We start from the raw sequence: 14,525 nt of genomic DNA, 5'->3' as shown, positions 1-14,525 counted from the left end.
GCTGTGTCTCTAATGATGAGGGAAAAAGCGTTGGTCTCTATGAACCAAGTGCAAGTTCCTTCTTTGATTTGGCCATGTGACCCATGGGTTTCGGTGGGAATACATTAGGAATTTTTTGGACCCAAAGAGAGCCTCTTAGATTAACTTTCGATTAGGAATGGACCAATAGGAAGAGGGCTTGGTGCACATTTTTGACTTCTTTGACCCTAGGGAACGTAGGCTTTGGTTTGCTAATGGGGCCTAATTACTACTCTTGTCCCCATACCTCTTGGGCCCAAACTTAGAGGTCCCCCCACCTAGAAGCGCACAGATTAAAAACCCTAAAAATTAAAAAAATTTAAATTTTTTTCCAAAAGTGTGTTTTCCCTCTCAAATTTCCCCCCAACATACTCTAGGTTTGGAAAGCTCATTTTGAACCTCTTTCTTTCTCTTCTAAGCTCTCCATTGCTGCAGAAACTCCATACCTCTCAAGCTCTCTCTCCTTATCAAGCTCCCTCAATCTCAATCTCCCTCTCCCTCTTTCTTCCTTTTCTAAGCTCTCCATTGCTGCAGAAACTCCATCCCTCTCAAGATCTCCCTCCTTCTCAAGCTCCCTCCCTCTCAATCTCCCTCTCTCTCTCTCTCTCTCTCTCTCTCAAGCTCCCTCCCTCTCCATTGCTGTAGAAACTCTATTCCTCTTTAGTCTACTCTAGGTGCACGAAGCCTATTCTCAAACTCTAACCCTCTTTTAAGCTTTCCATTGCTGCACTGAAAACCCTGAACTTTCTCTCCTCTCCACTCCTTTGTTGTAAAACAAGCTTTTCTTTTCCCTTATTCTCTTTTCTTACCACCATTGCCTCTTCCAGTAATGTGAGAAGACCTAGGGAGAAGGTGGAAGAGCTTGTGCTACATAACACAAGAGATGAGAATGGAGTTTGGGCTCCAACAAGATTCAGGGTTGGGGCTTGAGTTGCCTACTAACCCATGGGGCTGGATGGGGTTAGGCTGGATTGATGGATCCCTATAATTAAAATTCAATTCTGTTCAAGTTACGATAGTTGAAGTAAGTCCCAGGATAATCCTTGTTCTATGGAAAGAGAATCAATAGCTGTGTCTCTAATGATGAGGAAAAAAGCGTTGGTCTCTATGAACCAAGTGCAAGTTCCTCCTTTGATTCGGCCATTTGACCCATGGGTTCGGTCGGAATACATTAGGAATTTTTTGGACCCAAAGAGGGCCTCTTGGATTAACTTTCGATTAGGAATGGGAGAGAGTATAAGAATATTCCCTTTAAAAAGTGAAACTAGGGGGGTATGGCTGATGTGGCAAGGCAAAAAATAGGGGTCATCATAGCCTTTGTCTCCCTTAGGCCCAGCTTTTTAAGCTCTAATTCCTTAAAATTAGGAATCCTTAGGAGGCCCTTTTTGGGTCCAAAAAATTCCTAATGACAAAGGTTAATTAAGACCCTTGACTACGTTAGAAGATTTTTCCCGGGGAATCACCTATGCTTTCTCGACAAGGGAAGTTTTTTCCGGGTTGGATTTTGGAGGACCGGAGGGATCAGTCTCTTGTCCAGGCATTCGTGGGTGAGGCCGCGAGTGGTCCGCATGAGAGGTTGCTACTTCCGCTCTACTAGCTCCTGGATTCTGGTCGCCGCGGAGGGGGGCAAGGGTCTCACAGCTGGTATCAGAGAGAAACTGGTTGAAGTTGATCAATCGAGAAGCAAGAATGGCTCTTTACTAACAATATATACGAGTGAATCCAAAACCTTGAAGTTATGAGCAAAAATACTATCCCAGATGATGATTTCGAATGCTGGTTGATATGATTTTAGAATTCTTGTTGAGAATTGATGAATTGATTTGGATTCTGATTGAAAGATGATGATTTTTGAATTCTTGTTGAGAATTGATGAATTGATTTGGATTCTGATTGAAAGATGATGATTTTTGAATTTGGGATGATGAGCTGAATAAGTCAAGATGATGATGAATGGAGAGAATTCCAGTAATGATGTTGGTAGCTGGGAATACGATCAAGTCTTTGAGCAGCAGATCACTATGAGATTAGTGGATCGTGCTAACAGATTGTTCATAGCTTGAGTGGACACAAATGTGGAATAATAGATTGAGAACCTGTATAACTGAAATTCCCATAGGGAATGTTCAGATGATAATTGAAAATTACTAGTCTGATGGACCATTATTGTGTTAAGGATATGAATGAACTATTTTCTGATAATGAGTTCTGTATGTTCTTCTTATAGAAGGGATGTTTATCCCAGGATTTTGAGAGGGTTGACCAAACATTAAGGAACCCCAGAATCAGTTGGATCTAAGGTTGGATTTGAATTATAAATAAAGTTATCTTTTCGCCTAAGATTCTTTGAGCGTCTGTTAAGATGGAAAAATGGACTTGACTAAGAAAAGAAAGAGTCCCATCCCAGATAGCTGCACTGCATGAGCCGCCCACAATAGCTGATGTAGTGATAGGAATAGTAGGAATAAAGAGGACGGATAGATTTATGTCATCATTAATGATCAAGTCTAAAATCTTTAGTTCTCTGTTAGGAATTTGATTTTTGGAATTAAGTACCACCTTGGGAGTAAAAAGAAAGAGATGAAAGAGATTATCCTCCAGTTGCAAGATGAGGACATCTTGTGTTTTTTAAGTGGGGTAGGATGTAAGATTCCTCCCTCCTGTAAAGGTGTAAGAACCTCCCCTTCAGTCTTTGTAATCATCTCCTAATTTTTAAGTGGGGTAGGATGTAAGATTCCTCCCTCCTGTAAAGGTGTAAGAACCTCCCCTGCAGTCTTTGTATTCATCCCCTAATTCAGAATACAAGAAAACATTGCTTTTCCTTGTTTTTGGCCTAGAGAGAGAAAATATTCTAGAGAGAGGTAATATAAATTTGAGGTATTTTTGGATGCAGAGTCTCTTCTTATATCTAAGATGAATTCCCCTGAAAACGAAGTTCAAAAAGAATTTTCCAATGTGCATTAGAAATTAATTAAACATGTGTATTAGAGGGGTCCACATTTTCAAAAAATTTTGATTAAGGTCCAAATAAGGTTCTAAAGGGCCAATAGGATTAATCCAAGTGTTGGGATGAGAAAAATGCAAATAATAAAAGAAAATTTCCCAAAAATGAGTAAATGCTCACATAAGATGAAGAGTTGACCAAGTACTAGGTTTATTAGTAAAAAAATGAGGTTTATTACTAAAAAAATCAATTTTGGACACCTCAGTAAGGAGGGAGAGGGCTCATGAAGGAGGTGCTTTTTTTAAATCATAACCTTTTATTTTTAATTAAAAAAATGATATATTTTTATCTCTCCTCTCTCCTTCTACAAACTGGATCAAAAAGTGAGCTAAACTGGTCCAAAACTTGTCCAAAATGGATCAAACTGAAGCTGGAAGCCTCTAGATCCTAGTTGGACTTGGTTAGTGGCCTCCCTCACCTATAAATAGACCCTCATTCCTTTGTATTTTCATCTTTGTGTATTTACATGCCAGGCTCTATCCCTTAACCTCTGGTTGACACAAATGGGCACCTCTACACCTTCAATCCGACTAGGTTGTTGCTTCCAACTATCCTCCATGGTCAGACCTAACCTCCAAGATTTCAGAACTTTTACAAAAAAGCCTCAGTTGACCACCACAGTTGTGACAAGTAGCTAACCAAAAATCTTTCCCTACTACCCCAAACATACTTGATATCAGTTATTACCTAAAACAGACACTAACTAATGACCCCATACCAAAAACTATCCGCCAACATTAGAACACCTCAAAGACTTACTTTAGGACACATAGATGTCTATAGTTGTCACCCTTCTGACCCTTTCTGATAGCATTCTCTCAACAGAAGATGATTTTTTCTATTCCCCTAGATTGTCAGACACTTCTTCACAGGTATAAGCAGAACAGCTCAAACTAGCTCCAAAACACAAACACTCATAGACTATGTCATAGGTATAAGCTTCAAACTCACTGTTCTGTTCACAAAACAAAGAGACACTGTCTCAACACCCCTGAGACAATGGGTTCAAACTTGTCAGCAAAACACACATAAAACTTAGGGCTTTTATAGGTAAGCTCCAGCAACTATCCCAACTACAGTGAACACACTGACTCAAACTACAAGCCTTTCCTAGATAGACTCTATTCAGCACACGATTGACCTACATCAGCAAATGATTGAGAATAAATTATGCTAAACTACGTCTCTAATAGATTCACCCTTCAGAGATAACTAGGGGCTCGTCTTGTGCTCGATTCTCTGGACCAAGACACCTCCTCTGCTCTAATTTCCCCAAATCCACCTCAATTGGATTGCGCTTCAAACTCTGTGACCTTCGAGAACTTAAATCCCTCTCATCTACAACAGCTTCCTTCACTCTAGATGCTTCTCCCTCTTTTTCACACTTTCTTCTCTCTTGTCTCTTTATTCTCCCACTTGTCTACTATCGCCGCCTTGCAGCCTAGAACAAACACTCTGACTCCCTCCTTCGACCATACACCTTCTATTTTGGTTTTTCAACATCTGCTCTTATCCTCTTCGCTGCCACATTGTTATTTCCACCGTGGACCCTTCACACACATCATTTATTTACTATATATTTCCATACACCTTATTTGTTTTGAGCTTTGGCCACCTCTCACATATTGCCCCAACCCTACTACTCTGCTCTCTGGTTTCACATACCCTTGATGTGATGACCTTAGTCTCACACCATTCACCCTATTTGCATGCAACTGACCACTCAAATCTCGCAACAATTGATAAGATCCATTGGAAAAAACTTCATGAATAATAAATGGTCCTTTCGATCTGACCCTAAACTTGGTTTGAAAAGTAGAATCTAAAGCATTATTATATCTGAGGACCAACATTCCCTTCTTCAAGTCTTTGTTTCCCAGCTTCTCATTGAATGTCTCAATTCTCTTCTAACTTACTTTTTTATACCACTTAACTACTTCCTCTTTGTCTAATAGCAAAGAATACAAATTTGTTAACCTCTTCTTTTCCTTCTCCTCTTGGGTCATGTTATGTTGTAGCAAAAAGTCAAGTGATGGTAACATCACATTCACAAGAAGCACACAATCCTTTCCATACACTAAGTGATAAGGGGTGTACCCAGTAGCATTCTTTTTAGATACTCTAAATGCCCAAACTGCTCTATCCAGGTACATATCCCAATCACCGAGATGATATTCCACAAGCTTGAACAACAACCTCTCCAACACTCCATTGAATCTCTCTACCAACCCATTGCATTGGGGATGGTATGGTGCAGTAAATATGTGTTTAATCCCCAACTTCTTGGTCAGCTCTTTGACTAAATCTTCTTTGAATTCTTTCCCATGATCACTGACCATTTTTAAAGGAACTCCAAACCTACAACAAATCATTTCATACACAAATTTGTAGACCTACTAGTAGGTAGTGGCATTGCTAGTTGCCTTGGCCTCTAGCCACCTTGTCAAATAATCCACAACAGTAAAATGATGTAAAACTTCCTACTTTTAGTTTCTGGTAGTACCCCTATTACATCTATTCCCCACTTCTCAAAGCCCCATAACTCATGATATGTAGGGGTTCAGGAACTAAAATCTTCTTCTAAAAAGCTTGGCATTCAGGGCAGCTCCTACACCAATGGTGGATGTCTCTATTCATGCTTGGCCACATAACCTTTGATGTCAATACCTTTCTCTTTGTAATGTTTATACCATAGTGGCCACCACAACCCTCCTCATGACAAGCTTTCAGAAAATCTAGAATCTCCTCTTGAAACAAAACTCTTCTCAAAACATCATTATTCCCATTATGTACAGTGTGTCTCCACCAATCAATACATATTTAAAAGCTCTTCTGACAGGTGCTCTTATCTTTGAATCATCTAGCTCTCTCCTGCAAAACCTGTCAAAAACAAAACCTACTCTTATTCACAAAGGGTCTCTCTACCCTGATATAGTGGTTCTTAGACTATCACACCATGCAATTCCTTGGAAAAAACTTGCTCAGCCAGCTCATGGGCTCTCATGTTATTCTCCCTGGATACATGCCATATTTGGAAGGCCTGGAAAAAATTTAAGAGCTTCCTCACTTTGGAAAACTAGGACTTCATTTCATCTTTGTTTACTTTCCAAGTTCCATGTACCTCTCTTATAGCTAGTAGAGAGTCCCCTTTTATAACCAATTTTCTAACCTTCCTCTGTCTGCACTCTTCTAGACCCGAATCGAGGCTTGCATACTCAGCCTCATCATTGCTTCTGAATTGGATCTCTTGGCTACCAGTCCAAAGCTCTTTGCCTTGTATGCTTAGAAAGACAAACACAGCACCCCCTTTACCCAGACTTCTCTTAAAAGCCCCATAAAAATAGAGAGTCTCATCTACATCCTACAACTCTTCATGCAACCTATGGTCTAGAACCACTTGCTTTTCAATGTCCTTCATTGGTTTAGGCTTCACCTGCACCTCTTTGTAGTTTAACATATCAACCATATGGGCTCTCACACTATCTTCTTTATTTTATATTCCTGCAATGCCATGATCCACTTTTGAATTTTTGGGTTATCTCCAGGATCCTTCATTACATATGAAAGAAGGTTACAAGAGGTAAGTGCAATAAAAGGTCTATAGATCAGATAAGAATTCAACCTCTTGATAGCATATACTAGTGTCCATACCAACAATTCAACTTCATACTAGGTTTTCTCAACCTCACCCTTTGCCCTGCTAATGTAAAAGACTGGCCTCATATATGATTTTTTGGATCCTTTCTACATCAATACAGCCCCTACTGCATGTTTCCCAACACTAAGACTTAGATAAAATGGTTGGCTCCAGACTGGGGGTATTATGACTAGCAAGGTAGACATCTTAAGACTCCCAAAGGCAACCTCTTCAACCTGGCTCCAACTAAAGGAATATTGCTAACTTGCCTTCTATAAAGGGTAGGCAAACTCAGCCAATATGCAGAAAGACCTAGATAGATATTTGAGTTTTGTACAAGCTCATCAATTCTTTAGTTGTCTTGGGCTCTCCATCTCCAGCAGCAGACTTTCCACTTTTGATGGGTCTGGTGAAATTCCATTCACACTTATCTCAAGTCCTAGCAATACAACTCTGGCTCTTGCTATTTTACATTTGGCTAGGTTTAACTGTGAGACCCCTGCCCCCTCCGCAATGCCCCCCTCCGAGGCACCGGTGGTGGCGGAAGCAGTGTCGGCCTCTCGTGCGGGGCAGGGATTCACACTCAGGGCCTTGCCCCACGGATGTCCACATAAGAGACTAGCCATGTCGTTCCTCCAGAACCAAACCCGAAAAAACTTCCCTCGCCTGAAAGGCACGGGTGATTCCACTAGGAAAATCATCTAACGGGAGATTTATCTAATGGGTCAAGGTCTTAAATAACTAAACTGATCCAACCAAACCCGTAAGTCACATGGTCAGATCAAGGAAGATGATAGAAAACAGAAGAAGGAGGGAGCACACACAAGAGAAGCAAACCCTAATCCATATCCATCAATCATAAAGAAGGAGAGAAGCCATATTCATCATCTCTCTCACACACACAAAAGAGAACACTACATAGTGTTATGTCCACACTACAAAGTAAACCTAATGTAATGTCCACACCACACATGACCAACTGGACGCGGTCATAAACACACCACACGATATCCATCTACCATACTGTCACTCTGTCAGCACCCATGTGCTATCCTCCAGCTGTATACGAGCTTGACATTTCAACACTCCCCCTCAAGCTCGACATGTCCATCTCTAGGACTCCCAATCTAGTATGGAAATACTCGAACTTATCCTTACCAAGTGCTTTGGTAAAGAAATCTGCAACCTGCTCATTTGTCTGTACATATGTCAAATCAACATGCCCATCTAGCACTTTCTCTCTGATGAAATGATAGTGGACCTCAATATGTTTGGTCCTAGCATGATAAACTGGGTTGCTAGCAAGCTGAATACTACTCATGTTGTCACAATGAATGACAACTCTCATATCACTCTGTAACCTGACATCATCTAGCAACTTCTTCAACCACATAGCCTCACATGCAGCTATGCTCCACGATACTCAGCCTCTATGGTAGATAAAGCAACTGTAGGCTGCTTTTACTGCTCCAACTCACAGCTCCACTACCAAGGCTGAAAACATAGCCACTGGTAGATCTCCTATCATATGCACTACCGGCCCAATCTGCATCTGTATATCCATAGACATGCATGTCTTTTCCTGCCTCATAGAAAAGACCATAATGCACGGTAGTTTTGACGTATCTCAGAATACGTCTCACAACATCCAAGTGAGGTTTTCGAGGACTCTGCATAAACTGACTTACCAAACCAACTGCATAGCTGAGATCTGGCCTCGTAATGGTCATGTAGATAAGGCTACCAACCATTTTTGTGTACATGGTGATATCATCAAGCTCATCACCCAAATCAGCTCTAAGCTTCATGTTTTGCTCTAATGGTGTCAACATTGGTTTGCATGCTGTCATACCATACTTTGCCAGCATGTCAAGTGCATATTGCCTTTGCACCAGCCATATACCCTTGCTTGTTCTAATCACCTCAATGCCAAGAAAGAACCTTAAATCACCAAGGTCTTTCATATCAAACTCTTTGCATAAAGAGGCCTTAACCTCATCAATGCCTTTCCCACAATCACCTGTGATAATCAAATCATCAACATAAATGACTATCATCACGATACCATCATGTGTCTTCTTCACATAAAGTGAAGAGTCTGCATTTCCAACCACAAATCCAATACTGACAAGATATCTGCTGATCTTGTCACTCCAAGCACGAGGTGCTTGCTTCAAACCATATAATGCTTTCTTTAACTTGCAAACAAAAGTAGGATATTCTAGATGTACATATCCTTCTGGCTGTTCCATGTACACCTCTTCTTGTAGTTCACCATTCAAGAAAGCATTTTTTACATCCATTTGATGTAAAGCCCAACCTTTTTGTGCTGCTAGTGCAATGATAGACCTCACAGTAGCCATCTTAGCCACTGGGCTGAAAGTTTCATCATAATCAAGACCATAAGTTTGTGCATATCCTTTAGCGACCAGCCTTGCTTTATGTCTCTCTAGGCTGCCATCTGACTTGCACTTTACCTTATACACCCATTTGCAACCAATTGCATTCTTTCCTTGCGGTAACTCAACCAATTCCCATGTATCATTTTTGTCCAAAGCATCCATATCTTCATCCATGGCTTTCTCCCATACATGCTTTCCAATAGCCTCTGTATAGCATGTAGGTTCCACATGCTTCACCATAGATGTCATGTATGCATAGTGCATAGCGAAATCTCGATATGTCAATCTGTCAACTGGATATCTGACTCTCTGGGATCTCTGCAATGCATGCGGGTCACTCTGTACACCTATAACTCTAGCATGTGGTGGCACATATCTGTCCTGCCTAGCACCAGGTGTGCGTAAAACAGGTATGCCAAGCTCCTCATCCAAACTCTCTGAACTAGATGACTCATAACCTGTGATTCCAATTCCTTCGACCTTCTTCTTTCCTTTATCCATAGCACTACTCCCAGTGCTCACACTCTCATGCCTCAAACGTCCTGACCATGGACGTACACTGCTACTCTCAGCTTCTGCTGCTGGCCCAAACATAGTAGTAGAACTAGAACTTGCTTGTGGCAAGTTCATTGGCACATCTGCCTCAAGTGACTCAATGACTCCCTCATCTTTTGCTTTGTACCAACTAGCAAGCTCATCAAACACCACATCTCGTGAGATGACCACTTGTCTAGTTTGAGGGTTATAACATTTGTATGCCTTTCGATCCTGTGCATATCCAACAAATACACATTTCTCTGCCTTAGGATCCAACTTCCTTCTTCTTTCGTCAGGCACATGTACATAAGCTATGCATCCAAAAACTTTGAGATGTCCAATGTCTGGCTTGTAACCTGTAAGCCGCATCTCTGGCATGCTTCCATGAATGGCTGCTGTAGGTGTTTTGTTCAGAATATACACTGCAGTAGCACATGCTTCTGCCCAATAGTAATCTGGCATGCTCTTTTCATTGAGCATTGCCCTTGCCACTTCACATATGACTCTATTCTTTCTCTCAGCCACACCATTTTGCTGAGGTGTATACCTGCAAGTCAACTGTCTTCTTATTCCATGCTGCCTCAAGAAATGCTCAAAAGCTTTTGAGGTGTATTCACCACCTCCATCTGTTCTCAAACATTTAATCCAACAGCCATATTTCTTTTCTGCAAGAGCTTTGAAATCCATGAACTTTTCCAACACTTCACTCTTCTCTCTCAAAAAGTATATCCATGTCATCCTGCTAAAATCATCTATAAATGTCACATAGTATAGACTGCCTTTGATAGATGGGTTTTGTGCAGGACCCCATACATCACTGTGTACTATCTCAAGTGGCCTGTTACTCATATTTCCTTCTCTAGGAAACCTCAACCTTGCCTGCTTTCCAAACTGACAGGCTTCGCAAACATACATATGTCCATCATATTTGAATCTAGGCAGTCCACTGACAATGCCTCTTGTTTGCATGTTCTTTAATCTCTGTATATTGACATGTCCAATCCTTTTGTGCCACATATCAATGTCTTGCACAATCCCATTGCTTTTAGAAAACATGGCTGAGTTCAACTCTGGTATACCTGCATCCAATTTGAACAACCTTCCTTCCTTCTTGCCCTTGGCAATCAATCTACAGCCATGCTTAAAGTCTTCCACAAAATAGCCATTCTCATTGAATCTTACTTGTAGTCCCTGCTCAACCATTTGGCCTACTGATGCCAAATTCTTTGTAATGGATGGTACATATAGCACTTCTGACATATTCTTCACATTTCCATCATGCATCCTCAAAGGCACACTGCCAACATGTGTTATAAGATGTTGAGTATCATCTCTTGTGACCACATAACCATTTGTACCCAATGGTTGCATCTTCTCAAACCACTCACCATGACATGTCATGTGGTTTGAGGCACCCGAATCCATATACCATGACTCATCTCCAGCATTCTGAGAATCCATTGTCCCCATAATGTGCTTCATTGCAAAAAGATGATTTGAACTCCCATCATTGTTACTAGTAGATGCATAATTTCCATGTTGTTGTCTTCCATTCCACGTGATCCAAATGATGACTGTGAATTTTGAAAATTCTGATTTGATTGTGGTTGAGTAGACCTGTCATTCCAACCACGTCCTCCACGGCCTCGAGGGGCAAATCTCCCCCTGCCTCGAGAGCCTCTAGATGAGTAAAAAGCCTGATTCCTTGCATGCTCATCATTACTAGATGAGGATGCACCACCTGTAATATTCATACCACCAAGTCCAAGCTTTAATTCTTCCACAATGAGCAATGACACAAGCTCATTAAAGTCTGGCATTCCTCCCAACCTTACTGAGATGGAAGTATCAAAAGATTTGTACTCCTGGCCTGAACCACGCAATGTGAGAGCAACCAAATCATTATCATCCATTGGGGCATGAATTGATGATAGTGAATCTGCATAACCCTTGATTTTCTGAACATACTCATGTATACTCCTATTCCTTCGTGTTACGCTGTGAATCTGTTGCTTTAGTTGTATCTTCCTTGCACCAGTGTCTGTCTCATACATTCGGCACAATATATCCCATGCTTCTTTTGGTGTATTTGCATCTTGCATGTGAATAAGCAAGGCATCTGTTACACATATTGAAAAGTAATGCAACACTTTCGAAGACCGCTCTACCCATTGCTTGTGAGCCACCAACTGAGCATTATTTGGTTGAGGAGGTAGAAATGGCTTCGGGTCTTCATCCGATACAAGGCTCCACAATCCTTTGCCTTTCAAAAAACTCTTCATTCAAAACTTCCACACTTGGAAGTTAGTTCTATCCAGTTTCTCTCCAACAATTTGGACCGGCGGACCATCTCCCATGTTTGCAAGGTAGTAGATGCACCCCTTTAAACACAATGTATGAAGTACCTGTAATGCTCCAAATGTCTCCAAATCACATCAAATGATTGCAATATATGTGCTTTTAGATCCCACAATGCTTCATCAACAATGTATACTCGATCAAGGTTGAAAACAAATGATACTTCTTCACAAAAAAATTTCTGGTTTTTTTTTCTCGCCAGAGAACCAGTCAGAGATCTTGCTCTAATTGCTTCAAATCTTGTCCAAATTTGATGTTTAGACATTCATTGGCTTCATTACATAATGCTCCAACATATCCTAGAAGCATTTGATCAAATTCTTCAAGGTTAATGAGAACCACCAATTTTTGTAGCTCTCTGGTTTGCCTTTTTTTGCAAATGTCAGGTACCACCTCTCACTAAAAGTGCTCTATCTCCTTCAAATCTGATCCAAATTCAAAAATTCTTGAACCAAAGGCTTAGCAACTATTGGGACTTCACTTGTACCAAAGGAATTAGGCCAATTTGCAATACACAAGGTTTAATGGCTTGATTAGTGATGCTCTGTTTCTGCACAGCATTTCTGCAAACCTGTAAATCTCTGCTAATTGAATTAAATGAGCTTCAAAAACATCACATGAGCTGCCCCAAATGTAATACAACTCTCAATCACACTTTTTCTAAGCAGTCCAAGCTTTAAAGCACCAAGTTTGATGTACAAATGAGTGAATTAGACCAAAATCTTCTCAAACTATCCAAGATACTGCTCCAGAGGGCTCTAGGGATGGGGCATTTGCACATTCACTTCACCAGCACCTTAGCAATGACCTAAGCTAACATGTGCTGGAAGGGTTTGACTCAATTTTTCCTCTAGCTTTCGCAATCGATCCTCCAGGTGGGGTATGTTCTCTGGTTTGCAGAAGTTCACAAAACCAGAATTTTTCCTTCACACATCACTTGAAATGCATCAATTTTTGCATGAATGATTTGCTCCTGAGTTGCTAGTACATGTGCCCTTCCAAATACATGAGACCTTCACTTCTTTGCTTGCATTTCCCCAAATACATGTGCCAAAATACATTCATTCACAAGCTTTCCATGAAAGCTTCAAAACAAAAATTTTCTGCTTGCTTTATGCACTTCAATCTTCACTGAACCTGCTCTTTGACCCTGCAATCCGCTCAAGAGAGTTTTGCTACTCTTACCCATTAGGCCAAGCTTCAGATCTGTAACCGAGGTGAGCTCCACAGCTTTCTTTTGCTCCACAGCTTCAATGGAAATCTTCACAGCTTCTTCTTCTTCTTCCCTCTTCTCTCACTCACTCTCACAACACAACTAATGAGCTCTAGGCTCTGATACCATGATAGAAAACAGAAGGAGGGAGCACACACAAGAGAAGCAAACCCTAATCCATATCCATCAATCATAAAGAAGGAGAGAAGCCATAGTCATCATCTCTCTCACACACACAAAAGAGAACACTACATAGTGTTATGTCCACACTCAAAGTAAACCTAATGTAAACGGTCCACACCACACATGACCAGCTGGACGCGGTCATAAACACACCACACGATATCCATCTACCATACTGTCACTCTGTCACAGCACCCATGTGCTATCCTCCAGCTGTATACGAGCTTGACATTTCAACAGAAGAGACTTGTACTTGGTCCATAGAATCAATGCTTTTTTCCCCCTTAAGCGAGGCACAGCCGCCCCGTTGATTCCTTCCCACAGCATAAGGGTCTTCCTAGGACTTAATCTAACTAACGTAACTTAATCGTGTCTATCCATTATCGCAGGAATCCCCCGATTCAGCCTAACCCCAACCGGCCTTAGCCAACCGCCCAACCACTGTATTGGTGGGATTACTTTATATAAAAATTTGGTTATATTTTGCCCCGGGTACCGAGGAAAAGAGTTCCCAGGACCCTAGCCGACGCTTCAAGAAAAATTCAAGGTAGACACACCACTTACACACCCAATATGAAATTACCTTTTTAGCAGATTCGATTGTCTTTAAAACAATCTTTCAATGAAACCACAGTATTGCTGATCATAATCCTCCAAAATATCTAGTCCATTGTTTTACAAAAATTATCATCCGGACTCTCCGTTGAAGACCAGCTGGTCAACCAACGAGATCCAATATCAAAATCCAGTTCACAAAAATAATTCCTTTCGAGTTCATCCATATCTTGCTCGACATATGCATGGGTATCCTAGCAACCGCGAGCCCATGCATCACCTGGTCAGAACCCTCTAGGATCCTACTTAGGTGTCCTAGCACTTCACTCAGGGACCGCTTCATCGGTCCTCACCCATCATACCGGAAGTGCACCATTTTAACTATACCGAGACTGGTCACGACCTCGGTAGGCTTTACCGTGAAAGCGATGTCCTTTGATGACTCCCCGCAAGCTGCAAAACGAATCTCTCCTTAGTCTTAAATCACAAGCCAAATGCTTCCTCTAGCATTTTGGCATAAAAAAGTTCTTTAAAAAAAATAGAGTTTCTATGCAAGTAGAATTCCCAGTTTGAGTTTGATTCCAAAAAACCCTTTTTCCCACAATCCATATTTTCTTA

The sequence above is a fragment of the Cibotium barometz genome, chromosome 57 (genome assembly GCF_041138505.1).
Source record: "Cibotium barometz isolate CiBa-2024 chromosome 57, ASM4113850v1, whole genome shotgun sequence".
Classification (NCBI taxonomy): domain Eukaryota; kingdom Viridiplantae; phylum Streptophyta; class Polypodiopsida; order Cyatheales; family Cibotiaceae; genus Cibotium; species Cibotium barometz.
This window is presented reverse-complemented; position numbering follows the sequence as displayed.